Raw genomic sequence first — 19,401 nt, forward strand, 5'->3', positions numbered from 1 at the left:
TCCCTTATTATTAAAATATTATTAGATAGTCAAATGTATGTAGTAACTGGCGTAGAATTCATTTTTTCGATAAGTCTCTTAATTTCGTCTGTAAAAATTCGAAACTGAAAAATGAGTCTACTATCCTCGATCTCCCCTACTATTAAAATGTAATATATGTATATCTTAATATTATATACGTATGTATATGTGTCGTAATTAGTTTATTTTCTACTTCTATTTCTTAGATTGTACATGAATTAAAACTGACGCTGATGTTGATAGAGTAATTTTGTTAGTAGTATATTTTTGTAGTATCTGAAAAAATGCGGTACATCATTATCGTACATTATACTTCGCGGTTTTAATCATCGCGATACACAATTTAATCATGCACTTCCTAAGTCGCGTAGGCGTCAGCATCGTAAATAATTATCGCAATAAATAGCTTCTTCCACATATTACTGCTTTTTATTCGAAAAGGAAAGGGGGGAGGGGATTAATATTTACGATTTTATATTGATTTACTATACGACGTTGGTTGCATCGCGCGCAAAGTTAGCACTGCAAGCCTTAGGTTAGCGGAAATTGTTAATTCTTAGTACCGACCGGCCTCGTATTAGCATTGATTACAGTAGTTTCAGTAATAACTGAGCTTAGAGATAGGAGCATCAATGAACACATGGCCGATGCAATACGCTGCATTTACGAGCGATATTTAACTCAAAATTGAAAATCTTCTAATGCTATTTATATGCACCATTTTTCTAGCGTGATATAATGTGCTATAAAAGATATAAAAATCAGGAAAAGGTAAAAAGATAAAAAAAACCTGCAAAAACTTTGCTAAACAATAGTTCATTTAGCAAATGGCAAAAAGTCCTTAGATGAAAAGCAGCGGAAAAAATAATGCAAAATAAATTGTTATATCACAAGAAGTAAATGTGTGAAGCATGAATCGAAGGAGAGAAAAATCTATGAGGAAGGAAATGCGAGTAGATGCGAGAAAATAGCACGGACCAGGATTACAAGAAGGCGCGAAAACGCTTATGTGGTGAATCGCAACGTTTCATGGTGAATTCATCCGTTGAGATTGAATCTTGCCTCGATTCCAGGTTCGTCTTACTTCGTCTGATTTCTTATTCGCTTGTGATCATCGTCGTTCCACTTCCACTTATTTTACGTTACATCTCGATATATCGAAACACGAGCATTGCTCCAGCAATCGACGCCCTTCAATAGGAGAATATTTTTAACAAAAACGTCAGGTACTTGTGAGAATGAAAAAGATGAGATTGCATCAAATCAGAATCGTGAGATAGATACTATACGTACATCAGAACGTCATTTTTTTTTTTAAATTGATCCGTTTTGTGATAAAATTTTAATTCTTAAATCAGCATCATTTCGCACAATAAAATCAAATCGGGCATTTAGCTGGAATGTTATTTAAGCAAGTAAGTTTGAAGCATGATAGATTGCATCTTGATTATATATTTGACATACTTGTACAAGAAGATTAGCCGCCATTGATGTCTGACAGATGGCTTTTTTTATCTTTCGCATTTATTGATGATTTTGCGGATGTCATGTTCACGCACACACTGTAATAAAATATCTACACGATATTGCTTAATGCATACACAAAGTTGTTTTGCAGGCAGGTAGCAACATCTGCGTTCTAGATAACTCAACCATTGGACGATTCATTTAAACGAGACATAAAGTATCTGGACAACTTGAACTTGTAGCGATTTATGGTGGTCATTTTATTTATTGCCTCGTCACATTTATTGGCATATGAATTTGTGAATTCTAAAATAGCGCTGAACTTCAAAGTTACGTGACAGTTGGTTTTTAAAGGCATACTCCGTTTGCCTGATATTCGGCGACATCCTGAATTCCTACTTTCCAGTTCTTTCGTTTCTTACTACACGTATTTTACCTAACATCAATGTTGCACGCTTATAATTTATATATCCAGAATTCGATATACAAAACTAAACGGTTTAACCGAATAATTTGATGGATATATTTTATATGACACCGCATCAATTTATGTTTCTTATGCACACTGCTGTAGCCTAGAAATATTTATCGACGTGCATTCACGGCGCGGCCCCGTTTTCATCCTCGTTTCACGCACGCCGCAAGGATGTGCTCTCCTCGTGTCAAGGTAACTGTACCGCAGTATCGCAGTCGTTCCACATAACGACGCAGCGGCCGCGCGATCAGTACCTCGATAGATCCTTGCTGATCGTTTTGTCCCGCGGTGCAGGCCACGATTACGAGGTTTGGTGCACCGACGACGCGGTGATTGCTACTCGCATATTCGCATATCGGTGATAGCACCGCTTTCAAACGAACAGGATAAGAATTTTGCGGCAAGTTAGATAAGAGTATCACGCTGCAGATGCAGGGTCGTTTCTAAGTCTTCTCGCAGATCCCAAGAACTTTTTCTAATTGATAAGAACAATCCGGTTAGGAACAGCAAGATAAAGTGACTTTTATCTCGAAGGATGAAATAAATCAAAGAGTATCGAAATATATGGTACGAATTATGTAATCGCGTCTCGTACATGTTATTTAACTGATCGGGTGTAATGCGCATTTAAGTTGATCTCCGCGCGATAAATAAGACAAAACATTGCTGCACGATTCCAGCTGCGAGCGAGCGTTAGATCGCTCTTTAGTCGATTTGTCTTGGAACGTTATTTAATATTGTACCGTTTTAATGGCAGTTGGATTTGCAACACATTAGTTACAATTTCACGTAAGAGATGCGTTTACGATTTATCTCATTACAGCGCACGTAACAGAATCGAATTAGCATGCACAATATTTGTATCATAAACGTCTTCGTAATGAGTTTTCTAAATTAAATGAAAATTCCGAAGCGTTTTATTCAGATCCATTATTCCTAACTTCATCATTCTTTTTTTAAACAAAAACTAATCAAGAATTTTACTTTACACTAGATTAGTTTTTTCTATATTCCATGATTATATTTAACAGAAGTTTTAATGTAATTTTGATACGTTAATTAAATAGGGGAATTAAACTCAGTTACATGCGTTAATTTATCGCTGAAAGCATAATACATTTTCGAGTTTATATGTATAATGGCAATTTAGATAATTAGTTCTTGCTCAAGGTATAATGTCACGCTCATGTAAATCACCACTCTCGCTGAAATCTGTTTTGCTGGTAATATTTCAAGCACTTTTTATTAGCAGAGCAAGAACTACTAAATTAGAACGATTCCAGTTGCTCAACAAACTTGTCTCGTTAACGAAACTATATTGGAAGATTGTCTTCGGTATCACGCGATTAAACCGTTAATAGCGCCTATAATAACGGTTACCATAAAGCGCACGTTCGACACCTAATTCATAAATGGTCATGGAGGTCGTGCCTAATCACGTGCTCGTCAGGAATCTATAGCACGCTCCGTCGCGACTAACGTTCCAAATGATTAATGACTGTTTAATTAGAACAGTACGAGCGGCAAACCGATTGCGTTTTCGATTATCCTTACGCCGCGTGAATGCGAAATGATAAATGATCGCACCGTTAAATAAAGATAACACTGTAAATATTTGGTCAGTATCATGCTTGGTCCCTTTAATCGTCTAAAAATGATATATTATTGCCTATAAAATTTTTTAGCTTTGATCTCTCCATTTTTCGGTGATTTATTTTAATAATTATAATTTTAACCCTTAATTGGGCAAGAGAGGTCTCAAAGGCCCAGAGATTTTTGCGATTTTTCTTGTTTTTTTTTCAAATGTTTTGTGTCATTAAGTTTTTGACCGATTCGATGAGCTTTGTCAAGCGTTTAACTATCGTTTTCCAATATTGAAATTTACATTTTATTTTCATTTTTGTCTGAGGAATAACAGAGGCCTCTGAGACCCGAACTGGTCGATTATGTAGTTAATGCCTAGTTAAGGGTTAAATATGAATATCGCAGAAAATTTATTAAATTGTTCTCATTACACACTAACGGTGACATTTTATCGGTCTGCGCAAAAGGAAGGGACTGTTAAAGATATTATAATATTAATATCATAATATCCCCTCTGTCGGATGAGGGCTACGTAATCGATGGAGTAAAATTTTTGTGCATTCATCAGACGAGCTTCCAATCGCTCGATATCGGTTAATTTTGCGCCGAAGGCGGGTGTATGTATGTCGCATTACGATGATCGAAGGCGATTACGAAGGGTGCATTGCTGCCGTTATCCGCAAGATTCGACCCTTTTATCCGCCTCTTGTTACATGAGCGAATTACCCTGCGCAGTAAGGGGGTATCTTAATGGCGCACGTGTGGACGACCTTAATGGCCATGGCACGTCCCTAGCGATTTGAGACGGTTCATATTCCCGTCGCTCCTGATTACCAATAAAGCCCTTCGGAATAGGGCCACGTTTTAGGGCCGAATTATACAGTTTCAACGGAGAATCTAAAATAATGAGTATTACCTTCTTAAACGTCGACCAAAGCGGACAGCTCACTAATTCGCAACTTACTGAAAATCCTTTTTTGCTGCATAATTTCATGCTACCGTACAGATGCATTAAAAAGATGTTAATAACAGTAATGTATATGGTGCTACACAGAGAGAAAAATGTTTGGTATTTGTATTGTTTGGTATTTGTCACTTGAACCATTTTTATGGTAACCATTTTCAACTATTTTATAGTTATAACAACTATAATTATAGTCATTTTAGGTTGCCAATTATATACATTTGTTGCTGGAATTATATATATAATTACTGTTATTATTATTATAGCAGTAATAATCATAATTATAGTAATATATAATTATAGTTATACTATAAATACCAAACATTTTTCTCTCTGTGTATGTATTATCATTATTCGGTTTTACTCGTATCAGTGTGAAGCATTCGAAATTAAAATCGCAAAACCTTGGATTTTTTATTCCTGCACTTTTTTTCTCGCTTTCGCCAAATATCAAACATATACCTATCTCATTTTAAGTTTCAAAAGTGTACACTAGTTCAATTATAGAAAACAGACTTCTTGTCGTTGAACGGGACGCGTACGAGCGAGATAAATCGTCGGTAAAAGTTAATCGTCGTGTCTGGAAACGACCGCAGTAGAAACGGATTTATGACGTAAGTAAGCGTTCATTAGCATTACATCGCGCGTACTTTCGTCTCGGTGTAACTCCGATCCGCGACCAGACCATGTCCCGGGCTCGATCTTCGTCGGCGATTAGTTAAGGACTCATGCGCATACGGTCGCACTTCCGCGGATACGTGCTGGGCTGGTACACGCTTTTATACGCACGTACACGCTCGTGAATACCCCTGATACCGGCGTACTCGAGGACACGCGCGAACGAAGGGGATCGCCGCTGAGAAGGGCTGCATTCTATTCGTTAGACCGAGTTTATGTCCGCTGCTTGAATTAAATTATTGCGCTCTCACGCGACCTTACGAAGGATACAAAGGGAGGTTACAGCACAGGACCCGTGGAAAGTTATGCGCACACTTAGAACTCCGAGTAAGCGGCTAATGGACAGGTGCATAATTTCATGTACCTAGGTTCTTTATTTCCGTTGCGCACACGGTGGTCTGGTACGCCGATTTGACTTCCTCTCCGCCGGGAAAAGGAGAAAGATAGAAAGATAGAGAAAGAGAAAAAGATAGATCTTTGATTTCAAATTAAATTACCGCCAGCCTTGCGGCGATTTGCAAACACATTCGATAGATGTTTCTCGCTTGCGTGTACGTGCCGCACCGGCACGTATGACGCGGGAATATTCGCGACGATGGTAATTTCAACGTTGCGAGCCGACGTCGAATGAATTAGAGACGGCGACTGAAAATCCTGCACATGTACTCGCCTCGCGAGATTCTACGAGTGCTCTTCACCCCTCGGCTTTTCTGCCCCGAGGTGTTAATTACGGGCGTGACCACCCGCCGATTAATGCAAGTCTCGTTGTATACGAGTGTGTTAATTTTTTCATCGCCGCTTTGCTTTACAATATGGGAAGATGGCATTTTCTCAAAGCGCCTATTATACACGTTCGTAGATTATTAGCGAGCGGGCAGAGCATTATTAGCCAGCTATCTGCTCGAGCATCTATGCCGCACGAACATCTTCAGCGGGACCTGTCAATTACACAGATTTATGATTTCTCCTCCTCCCACTCGTTTCGTCTCGCTCACTCTTATTGTAGCCCTTCCCGACCTCGAGCGCCATCCTCTGCGCGTTTCTCGCGTATTCTCCCGTCGAACGCACAACGTTCATTAATACGCCGGTGAGGATTTCGCGTATATCCGCCTGAAATAGCAAATAATTTTTGATCGATGATCGCCTTTAATTGCGACCGACTTAATTACAGATAAATACCTTCGCGTCGATTTATCTCAGCGCTTTGCGTTTTGTGCGCCTATCAATCCCCACATCCTGATTAACCTTCGGAGATTTCATGATACGGCACCGTTTCGTAGCATGAACTTTGCCCGTATCAATATTTTTTTCCTTTCGGATGCACAATAGTACTGTTAGACTTTCAGCTTGCGCTAACAATATTCATTCACCTAATGCTCCCTGTTCACGAGTCAATCTTCTCTTCCCCCTCATATTCGTAAGATATAATCGTGGCTCTTTCGTTCATGACGAGATTAAATGCAAAATTTTTTCTTGGCTGCGTAAGTCTGAAAGAGTTAATTATGGTTATCACGAAGAATTGTGAAGTTAATCAATTAATTAATGTTTTAATGGACATTGTTGTACATTTATCGTATGATCGACGCACGCGTTTAACAAACGAGCGTAACGTTACCTGTCGGCGATGATAATTAGCACTTCCTTCTTTCCTATCGATCTCTAGTCAGATATAGCTATAACAGATAGGAGTTACGCGAGGTGTAAGGGCACCTTGATACTTTTTCGTGTATTCTTGCGATTGGACGTAATCGAAGGCAGATGAATACAGACGCTGTCGATGTGATCGCAAATTAAATCGCGATTCGCATACACTTCCCAGATCTCGAGTGATCGCGGGTCAACGATCATCTTGCTAGATTAACCTGCACGGAGGGCCCGTCATAGATCGCGCGTCGTACCCACGGTCGTAACTGTACTCGGGTTGGCAGCGATACGGCGATTTGCATAAGTGCGTTTGTATAAGAATGGCGCATACGATGCGTACACCGGTAATTACAGTAATTAACGGAATTACCGAATTGCAGCGATTAAACGCGTCTAATGAAGTGCGTGCCACTGTGCACATTCTAACATAGGAAATTAATAATCGTCATACAAACGACATTAATAATTCTTTTTGTGAAAACATTTTTTATTCATTTGCTACGCGAACGGTTTTAATCGTTGCCGCATACATGTGCAAACGATGAGCAATCAAATGAGCTATAGATAGTTAACTTCTTCAAAAGTTGGGAGATCAACTTCACACGGGTGTTTTTATTTAGAATTAATTTATTTTTGCTCTCATTCTTTTGATCGTAAATCACTTTGAGCTTAACAAAGTTTTGTGTTGAAATGTCTCGTATTAAAATGTAGTCGCGCAACCAGCTAATAATTTAAGGTTGATTATCGCATATTTCTTGACACTGAAATTGGTATTGAAATGCAATAAAATACAACTGACAACCCTATGGTTCGAGAGGTGCGAAAATAACGATGAATAAAAATGATGAAATGGTTACGTGCGTTCTCGCGATAAGCCCCTCTCGAAGATGAATCATGTGAATCCGTTTTGTATTAGTTTACATATACAAACTAACAAGCCACTTTTTTTTTGTGGTAACAGCTCATTAATTATTGAATCGGCCGACAGTATTGCACCGCGACGTTTCATGTTCCAGTAGATCAGTTTAATGAAGGGTCGTGTATCGAAAAAAAAAGAAGAAAAAAGGAGATCGCACGGATGTTATTGATTTTTATCAGCTGATGACAAATCGATAATACTCACGCCATCTTGCATTTAGACCGGTTCTGTAGGTCCGAGCAGACCTTTCCATACCTTCGTAGTTCGCTTGTTTTTAATTAATTCCATGCCTCGATCAATTCGATGCAAACTCCATAAAAAATACCAAGCGGCAAAATGAGACAGAAAGAGAGAAAGAGAGAGATGGAAAAGTTCATCTCTGAGGTGCATCGCGAGGAAATCTCTGTTAGTTTTCATTTCAATAAATATCCCGAGAAAAAGGAAGGAAAATCTATGATTGAACATACAAGATTCTTGTACATACATTGAGGAATTCGATGATTATTCGTATTTTAATAATCGTGAACCGGTCGGCGATCTTATCAAATTAATATTGCTGAAATTATGAAACATCGTTAAGTAACCGTTTATGCGCGCATACTGTGTACGCGTTGGATTTTATTCACGTAATTCGATGACCGGTATTAATGCGGGAATAAGTTACTAACTGAGTTCTTCATAAGCCGCGCGTTCCACGAGCTAAGTTTAAGGATCGTCCATTCGGCTTCGCGAATCTGTCGTTGTCCTAGTATGCAGAGTTGCTCATCGCGATAGCCGCTTAGGAGTAGGTGACCTTAAAGGATGTCGATCTTGCAGTTGAAATAACTGTATCGACGTTCTTGAAGGCACCTAAAGGTGAGGCTGCGTTCGTTAACAGGTGTTAGACGCCTCCGTGTCGCCAGTTATCTTTCCTGCTGCACATCCAAGCACAAATGTCTTTCTTTAAGAGAAAGAGAGACATTCACGGATGACATGGCATTTTCTTTCCCCTCTAATTAACCATTGCCCAGCTGGTTTTCATCGGATTGCTTCGCGATCAATTGGATGTCGTGAATTGTTTATGGTGCCTTTTAGCGATGTTTAATGCTACTATCTTATTGTTGAATATCCTAATTGCAGATAATCCTGTCGGAGCCAAGACAAGATTATCTTAATTGAATAACATTTTTTCGGTACGTTATTAACTTTAATTGAGTGAACGGAACACGCGATTTTTGTTGTCTATTGAATTCCAGGCTTTTCCGCCGTATTTTGATTTATCGTGCTTATTACGTGACTTTAATTCTTCTTTCTCGGTCCTCTTACGCGGCTCCATCTATATACGAGCAGCAGCCTGTCTAACGAAGACGATACGCGTCGGATCGCCTGGTGTAAAAATGCATCCCTCCCTGTTTGCGAGCTTTATGGCGCTTATAGTTATAGTTCCGAGCGAAACCATGTACGGCGAGCATGTACCTGCGCCGAGTTTTGTGGCCGGTCTTTACGCGGCTCTCCGCAGTATAGCGAGCACAAGAAGTCGGGAGACCATCGTGAAAAAGGAGGAAAGTCGGGGATGCGCTGGGGGATGATGTACCAACCGAAGGGGGCCGTAATCGTGAGTATACGCGCCAGCCGGCCTCTCGCCGCTCGTTTTACGACGCGATTTAATACCGCGCTCCGCCGGTGCACGTCGATCCTGATTAATCGCGATACGTCAAAACGCCGTCAGCTGTTCGAGAACGTAAAAGCACCGCGCGTCTCGTATTTTACGTTTCCCGACGTGCGTATAAACGTTTGCTCAACGCGAATGTTTTACAAGAACCAAAGTGAAGCTCTAACACAATAAACTACAATAGCGTTCTAACGTGAACCTAATTTGCATTCAGTGATATTTTAATTTGGATGAATAAAGAACGAGGGGTCTGTTATACCAATCACAATTATTATACTTGCGTTGCAGCTTGACACAGCTATCTTCGGAATAGCACTCTTCTAAGCATTCGTGAAACATCTATCCTCTCCCTTTGCGGCCTTTACGGTATTAAAGTTGTTGCGTATCGCGTATTTTACATAACGAAGAGTGCTCGGCGTAGTTTTGTTATAAACTCGATATACTATTACCATCCACACGCTGCCATGAGGCAGGCGTGTTGCAAAGATAAACGGCTTAATATATTTTTTTCGCTCTCGGCCCTGAACTTGGCATGGCCGCGTATTCCCATAGGCGATGCACATCCAGACTAGCATCCGCGTTTACCTGGCATTTACATACGTAGATAAACACGTATGCGGTGCACGAGGTAGCCACGAAGCTGATCGGAGCCGTTCCAACTAGAGCCGAGTACACTCCTCGTCTACGTACCTTCGAAGGTCTTCGCGAACGTAACGAGCCCTTCTCGTCGACGTAACCGTAGATGTAAGAGAAATACCTGGAATGTACCCACGACGCAGTTCGAATATACATATGGTCTGCAACCCAGACGAGAGCAACAACCTTTTTATCATAACTAGTATATCCTAGCAAATAGTTGTGAGATATCAATTCTAGTTCGTAATTAATATTAGTAGTTATAATATATTCTAGCTAATAAAAACTTAATTCTTCTTTAAATAAAGCACGTTTAAAAATGGAATGGGATTTATCGCGAAAAAATAGATTGATAACGAAATTCTTGGAAGCATTCGCCGCAGCTTGTAGCCGGTACACCATAGTGCAATTAGCGTTATCTCATCTTGATAATGTGCGAATGCAAATCACGGGCGATTTAATCAGGTGTGTTTCTTCGACGCGCCACGGCATGCGGCCTTCTTTCGCACAAGTCGTCTGTAAAGAAGTTGATATTGGAACTTCAGGTCGCAATCGTGTCGAAGGTGCGATCGTGTGCGTGCCGTCGCGGCCACGTAACCACATGTAGATCGACTTTCCAATCACGCCAAAGACACGCGTGCACGCGGAATGATGCGTGAGCGCATAGAACTTGCGTGGTGTCGCGCGCACTGAATACGCACTATGCCGCTTATCTTTTCGCGTAGCGGGTGGCTGAATCCGCGGAATGTTTCTCACGAAGACGCTATCGTTTCATCGGAACGCGCACTGAGTGCCCCGTGCCGTTAATGCCTCTTGCAGTCTCAACGATACGATTAATATAAATCTAACGCGTTTCTTAACTTGCACCTAGAGATGTAAAAAAATGGTATTTTTGACTTCGGAGAAAAGTATCAAATAAAAAACTAGTTTTTTTACTGTAAATAATGGTATTTTTGATCAAATTACATAAAATTTATGAAGAAACATATAGTTATTTCAATATAATTATTTGAACGACAGATATTTTATATTTAAAAGCTAAATAAGTGATGTTATTATGATATAATACAGATAATACTTTATATGCATAATAGCCACTGTTTTGTTGCATATTGGTTATATAATTGTATTCTATATTTTAATTATTTTGACACAACATCCAAATATAGTATTGATTCAAGAGTAATTAGAGATTCGATGAACTGTCTCACTAATTTAAATTTAGAATATGTATAATTACAATCACGGTATATGACAAAAACAGTGTCAATTAGTCTAGTAAAGTATTGTTTGAATTAATAACAGTATGGAACACTTATTAACTTTTAAAATTACAATATAAAATATGAAGTACAATATAAAATATCATTCAAATAATAGTGAAAGGTAAGGAATATTTATAGTCACCGGTATTATACTATATTAAATATTAATTGTCAATATGTGGTCAAAATTTAAAAAACAAGAGAAATAAAGGACATCTACCATGAGCGCTCGATGTCTTATAGCGAAACTTCTTTCGAAGTCATTACTCTTAAAATATATTTTATTTAATTTAATGTAATTTTAAGTAATGACTTCGAAAAAAGTTTCATTATAAGACATCGAGCGCTCGTGGTAGATGCCCTTTATTTCTCTTGTTTTTATACTATATTAATCATTATACTTTATTTTAACTTTTGTAACTTTTACACAGAAATCTTACGGATAAGTGGAAAAACTAAATTCTGGAACAATAGTACAGCGTCGAAATCGTGAAATGTTAAAAAAAAAGTATCCGGCGAATAAAAAACTGTCAAAGCCGAAGGAAAGAAACCATTATTTCCCGAATTTTTTATTCTAATTCTAGTATTTTTCCGTCGTTTACATCTCTACTTGCATCACTTGTGCGAGTATATTGCATAGTAGCGTAAGAGCGGTCACGTATTCACATGGTCACGTGAAGAACATACATGTTCTTACTTGAATGTGGAAAGTTCAAAGTGCCGACCGTAAATTCTCGTAGTATCAAGTAATTAACGTCGTCGTGAGATCGGAGAATTTAATTTACATTTTCTTGTCTCTTGTAAAGTCAATATTTACGAATATAGAACCATCTAAGAAAATACAATGCGTAAATGCGATGATTTAGCTAAATATAGGCTTGGCTCTAGGAATATTTTTTCCATTAAATTCAAGCATAAAACGTCTATCATATTTTTACGTGTGTTTACGCGTATGTGCATGATATGGCCGCTTTAATTCATGCATCGTTTATTGTATGTACTGCGGAATTTGCATACGCGAGCACACGCGTATTTATATTGCCTGTGTGCGCCAATAATAAAGCCGCGGTCTATGGAGTTTTATAATCGCAACATTCGACGTCGTGCCACCTGTTTCATTTCATAGGTATAAATAATGACGCTAAAATGCACTGCACGCGAATGTACTGCTCGTAAAGATCTTTATGGTTTCCATGAAAATGCAATGTATACATTTAAAATTACTAAATCTTTTCCGCAAGTGGGCCTGACACGCAGCCATGTGAGCATACGTGAACGCGCACGCATAAAGAAATTCTTTTTCAAATTCGTGTTAGATAACGCATTTGGGATAATTTATTTTATTTCTTATTTTATTTCACCATGTGAGCATATGTATCTCATTCAAATTTCGCGCCTCTGTGTATTACTAGATTGTTGTTGTGGTAACTAGCAGCGCTGGAGGGGGGAAGCCGAGAGACTAGAGTGAGAGCAGTTAGATTTCGAATACGTCGAGCACGTAAAAAAAACAGATAAGTTTGTAATTTAAAGGAATTAAATACATTTTCGTCACAAAAGGAAGAAGTAGGGTGAATCATTAGTATCCTCGTAACATTATACAACACGTTTCGTATGCCATGCAGACTGCAGTCAGAGAGTTGGACATCTGAAAGTCTTCACGTTAGTTGTCTTCATTGATAGTCGTAGCGCGACATTTCCATTGCGGCAAAGCACATGGGGAAACGTAAAGACGCGCGTGAAACAATCGTTCGCTCAAACTTGACCCGCTAATGAATAATAAAAAACGACTGCTAACGTCGTTACATACCGCTGAGTGCGGAACGGTAAAGGCTTAAAGTGAATGGCTGAAACTTAAACGATGTGTATGCCGGTCTAAATGACTAAGCAGCCGGTGCGTACGGCGCTTTGAAGAATCGCCGTACATTCCAGTCTGCGCCACTTTTTTGCCGACTTTAATGGCTCCACTTAGACTACTGAAAAGTATAGATGTTTCCGGCAGTTTAGGTAGAACGTGGCTGCACGTTCTATTATCTCACCGCCGGCGGTGCTTTGGAAGATTAGCGATTTCTAAACGATCTAATCAAATTGTAAATGGTCGCGCGAACATAGATTGCCAATGTGGATTGTTTCGTGACATGTTTAGTTACGAGACTAAAAACATCCTTATAGTATACACGATACAACTTATAGCGTTTACGATACAATATGATATATAATGTAGAATAAGTAAAACATTTCGAAATTTAAGAAGATACATATATTGTAATTTATAAATTACAATAAAAACAATAGCGATAATTTTCTAAAACTATTATCTCAAAGAATGTTGAAAACATTGTCATATTAGAAAGAATGTTGTATATAGGGATAAAACATGGACAAAAAACTCCGTTTATAAGACGTTCTCGATTAACTGTATCTAGTGTTTGCGGAATAGCTAGTAAGAAGCAATATCTTATCTCGTAAATTTTGCGCACCACGTGTTTTCCGACAGTTTAATAATCACCAAGATGGGTAGAAGTGATCATTAAATCGGAATGACTGCGATACACGTGAAAACAGAAAAAGTATTGACGGTACGTGACTGTGAAATATCGTTATCTCTTAATTGAGTAGAAAATTGCAATGCATCTGTAAATTCAATTTATAGCTCGTTCTCACTCCGTCATTCATTACGTTGAAAATTGGAATGCCACTTTTTGAGTTGTGTTATGTACAGGATATCTTTATCAGATTCATCAGTGGAAAGTTGCGCGCGATAAACGATTTGATATCTGCAGAAAACAAATTTCAGCAGCACTATTCACAATGGAAGGTAGTTCGATTGAAGAAACTTGGGCTGACGATTATATTTACATGTTATGATAACTGAACCTTTTGGAAGTAATAACTTCTTTTAATATGTGTTGATTGCAAATGAAATAGTCAATGAATTCTACGAGTAATAATTGCTTATACATATTGTACATGTAAAAATTGTTGTAACTTTAATTGAGCGAATGTGTTAAATATCGCGATGCAAGCTGAAATCGATAGTACAAACCTCGTATAACGAGTGTTATTTAATTTGGTGAAAGGAGAACGATCGCGAAATCGACATTAGAAATAAAATAGAAATTTAAAGACTTGTCAGATTTAATATAACACGCTCTGTAAATTTCCAAAGAAACTAAGTTTAAGCCGATTCACAGTTTTACACTCAGGAGGATACATTCAGCTGTTATACATAGGTATTTGACAGCAACGAGATGCAACTGAGTGCATCTCGTCTTGCATTTTGTTTCCTATACTTTGCTATTTATAGTTTATTTTAATTGTTCGGCATCAAAGCACGATGTACATTTCTGCTCATGCGTTTCTATGAGCTATAGCCATCTTAGATTTATTAATATATATGCTAACGTTAATAAATTCACGGACATGAAATTATACGATCTCATCATAGTCAACAAAACAGAATTTTTTTGCGCTTCAGGTTTCCGATGACGTTAGTCTACGTTGGTCTACGTCTACTGATCAGAGAGAGTATTAACACATTGAATGCTATGCCAGTCACTGACCAACACTTGAACTTTAAGTAGCCCTGTGCCGTTCATCAGTTGACCGGCGTTGACCGGCACTACCAAACACAAGAAACGCATAAAACTTGTAAAAAATAATATTTGTAATTTTCTTTAAATATCATTAATATATTAAATTAATAGTATATAAAGTACTTAAATGTGTTGCACACAATAATTTTGCACAATTTCAATTATATCATATTTTATCGAGGACCTAATCTGAAAATTTCACTTCATCGTTGTTGAAAAAACGAGCGAATTAGGTCCGGCATTCAACACATTAATAATAATAAATAAAGTGTTCTTTATGAATTTTTGACAGTGGCGAATAATTTTTTATTGAACAATTATGCGCGACAAATTCTATTCCTATTTCTATTTATAATATCTTGTACTTTCAATCCATAATACGCTTGATTTTCTTATGCCTAATTTATGCTGCTCGTATTATATCAGCCATTCACTTCACAATTCAAATATTTTACATTCTTTGAGAAGTTGCTGTCAAGCATGCTATAATTAATAATGAATAAACCTTTATAATCGCGATACGGTATTCCTTCGGCTTGTCATGTCAGTCGTTAACAGTTAGTTCTTCGACATATTCCTCCCTCTCTTCGTGAACATATCAAACATCTGTATAACACTTTGTACCCACGCGCGATACATACCACGCTATGTAGGTTTAAGTATGAGCGCTCATTAGTATGAGACTACTGCCGTGTTCGCACCGCGGAAGAATAAAGCAAAGTTGAAATGCGGGGACAAAGAAGTGGAATGTTAGCTACGTGTCACAGGGTAAAAATTAGAATACTTAAAGTACAAAAAAACAACGTGTAACAGGTTCTACATATCAATTACGTTTAGATTTCGAAATGGTATTTTAATTTAGATAGCAAACAACATATTTATATTATATTGGTTTATAGGATTTTATGATGAAAAAGAATCAGAGTAATTTTAGATATATTTTTTATTTTTGAAAAGAAAATTTTACAGAAAATTGAATACACACGGTAAAGTTCAAAAGTTTCCGGCGAAATTATTTTTTCATTACCTACCCTACAACCTCGTGTAAAAAATCATGTTAAGGACAAAAAATTAAAATTATTTTTTAGTAGTATAAAATAATTTACTATTCTAAAAAATTATATTAAAAGATAAAAACATTTCATTTTATCTGCACCTTTTTTTATATCTTTAGACCCAGAAATTTTTGGATATATCCATAATAATTGCTTGTTAAAATTATTCAATTACAATTGCGAGATTGAATATAAATTACTGAGTTTATCGCGCATTGCGACTCTGAACCAAACTACAAATTTTCATTACCACCTGTACAACAGGAAAGTCGTTATTATACCGCGAACGTGGGCGGTTTTTGTCTCTGCGTAATTTAACGCTTATTATCTAACTACCGTATACTTAAAAAGCGTCTTCTCGCACCATTACCGTAATGACGGCGAATTTTAACCTTTGCTCTCGACGAAATTGGTGAAGCCGATGTTCCTTGAGACTTAAAATAATATCCGAACTCGAGCTAACGTGACCCGTAATGGACCCGTAGCCGCGGGATGTCAGGGCTTTGCGAGATATTTTTGACGTTTCCGCATAGCTCGCTCTTAACTTCGACAGGTTAATGCTTCTTATTCATCCTGTACAAATTCTCTCACAGTGTTCATTACATTTACTTATTTATGTATTTCGTGTCACGCAAGATAAAAATGATTTATTTTTTGAAAACTTCTAAATATGTCAAGATTTTCCTGTTTAAATCACAATTTCTTTGCTATTCATATTAAAAAGTGAGCATTTACATCAAGTATATTTACATATGTATATTAGAAGAATTCCCCGCAGGGAAAGCTCCGAGAGAATTCGAATTGTGCGCGGTCGTTGCGTTCATCGCGATAAAAAAGGAGGCAAGAGTATCGTGTAAAGAGAACTACGGAACCGTTGCGGCACGCAGATACCAAGACTGTCGGAATGTTTTACGAGATTTGCGGAATGTCGAGATCGCCTGGAAAAGAACGCATTGCGTTTCGAACTACATCAAGCGAGATAACTGTATACGCCTCCGAAACTCGGATAAATATGGGCCAGTATGGTTGCCGGTCGAGGCACGTGATTTTGCGGTACATTTTCCGGGTCTCACACCTACGTCCGTCGCGTCGTTCAACTTTTGTCGTTATTCATGCCTAGGACCGGTTGACTTAACCGTACTTTGAATGAATGCTCCTCCTACCTCTCCTTTATTATAACGACTTCTCAAGTGAGTAGGAAAGGTTTAATTAACCCTGATTAGCACTGATAGATGTTGCGATAGTAGCTGGTAATATTGCAGCTGTTACATTGATGTTTTTTTAACACATATGACACACTACATTCTGTTATCATTGTAAATCTTGTGGCCAAGAATTCATTCGTCTTTCGTAATGTTAGCTGAGACTCGAACATTGCTCAATTATACTTTGAGAAGTTATTTTAGCCATTGTATGCTCTTCGAAATATTTAAATAAACATATTTCTCTTGGAATATTTCTCTTGGAAGATAATTTTTGTTTTATTAAGATTCTTGACTTACATTTGAAGGCATACAATTTCAGTTCTCTAGAGATAGAAAATTTGTTACACACAAGTAGCAAATATAATAATGAATTTTCATAAATTTTACATATTTCCATACATTTTCATAAGTTATCTACATCTTACTCATTAAAAAAATATCAGATTGTGAATGCGCTATGATAAAAAAGCATCAAAATTAATTAAAAATATAAAGAAATGAAGATTTGGTATGAATTTATTATAATACGTTAAATATTTTGAAAAAAAGTCGGTTAGTGTGCAATTTATTGCATTCTTCGTGTTTATTTTTTTTTGCGACGTACAGCGTACTGTGTCGATCTATAAGGTCGTCATGTTACACATTCACGCGGCGAAACTCGAGCTAGAAGGTACAAACAATTTATGAATATAACTATCACAATTCTCGCTATTACTTAATTATTATAATTAACATTCTATACACACATATCCGGATTATCGCAGTTTATTGGATATTTTGCGCAACTTGGAAGCAAGAACCGAAACGATAACGCGATCGAGAGTTATAAATTACTACTCCACATTGAGATTCTACTAGTCAATAATTATGTATTTAACGATGCTTGGATTCTGGTATATCTCCTAATAACAATATCGTGATAAATGATAAAATTCGCGCTTTGAATCCTTCGCCAACTGAAACGTTATTTATTTATTGTTATTAAGTCGACCGATTTGAGTAATATAAAACTTTAATATATGTAGGTTTTAACAAATTGCCGTCGATTAAATAAATGAATTTCAGACGGATGTATCGTGTCGTGTCACATTCTGGAATGCCGTATTAATGAATAGACTAACAATAAGGATTCCTCCCCCCAGAAAGACCTTATATTAACAGTTAATCTTCATGCAATTTTAATTATTCTTTTTTTTTTAATTTTAATTAACTTAAACTTTAATCGACACTTTTCTTAAATTTTAATTAACTTTAATTTTGAGAGTATTGTATAAAATGTTGTGGTTTTAATAATTAGTATATATCTTTCTTGCGTGATCGCTGCCATGAGTCTTGATAATTGCATTTTGCTGTAAATGGACAGTTGCAAGTAGTTCACACTGCTGAAGAGTGGAAACGGTCTTTATCTTAGAAATTATAATAAGCTTGCTCTTCATTTTTCAGATCTTTTTTCTTTGTGTTCAATATTAATTAACTTATCACTCGGAGGTCAATTTTAGATCTTTGTTCTCGTTAAATTGGGTTAATTATGCTTCTGAAGCGTTGAGATAATACGTTGAGATAAAATTCTAGTTAACTTTATTTAACGAACAGAAACAGTAGTTTTTTTCAAAATTGTATGCTTATTTTCGAGAAAATTTTAGTCATTTAAGCTTTACATTCAATAATTATTTTTTAGAATGTTGATTGTTTTCTCTACCTTGTTTTAATATGGATTCTATATTTGTATGTACAGTATCAATATAGCCAATGTTGCAGATAACTCTGCTGTTGCGCATCGGTCGATGAGTGAAAAGAAAACTTTTTTTTTATCGAAATAAAGATCTGTGATAGCATATAGCGGAGAAATGTCAAATATATATCAGATGTATATTAGATACGTATATATGGTATACGTATTAAATTACGACATTAAATTATCGACTATCTAAAATAATTTATATGTCGTGCATCATAATTTATGTGCGTATATATTAAGATAACAACTATAATAAAATTTCGCTAGCCAAGTAACTAGTTGAGATACACATTTAAATATATTTTATATATATGCGTGACCATACATACATTATATATATATATATATAATAATATGTGCGTGTGTGTGTGTGTATGTGTATGTACGTAGCAGAGATTTTATTTGTTTCGGTTTACATGAAGCTACCAGAACTAATGTTATTTAAATGAGATTATATATTTTAACTCTGCAAAGTTTATTATCGCATTAATATTTTATTTCATCTC

This window comes from Mycetomoellerius zeteki, unplaced genomic scaffold, assembly GCF_001594055.1.
Source record: "Mycetomoellerius zeteki isolate Tzet28-1 unplaced genomic scaffold, Tzet1.0 scaffold93, whole genome shotgun sequence".
Taxonomy (NCBI): Eukaryota; Metazoa; Arthropoda; class Insecta; order Hymenoptera; family Formicidae; genus Mycetomoellerius; species Mycetomoellerius zeteki.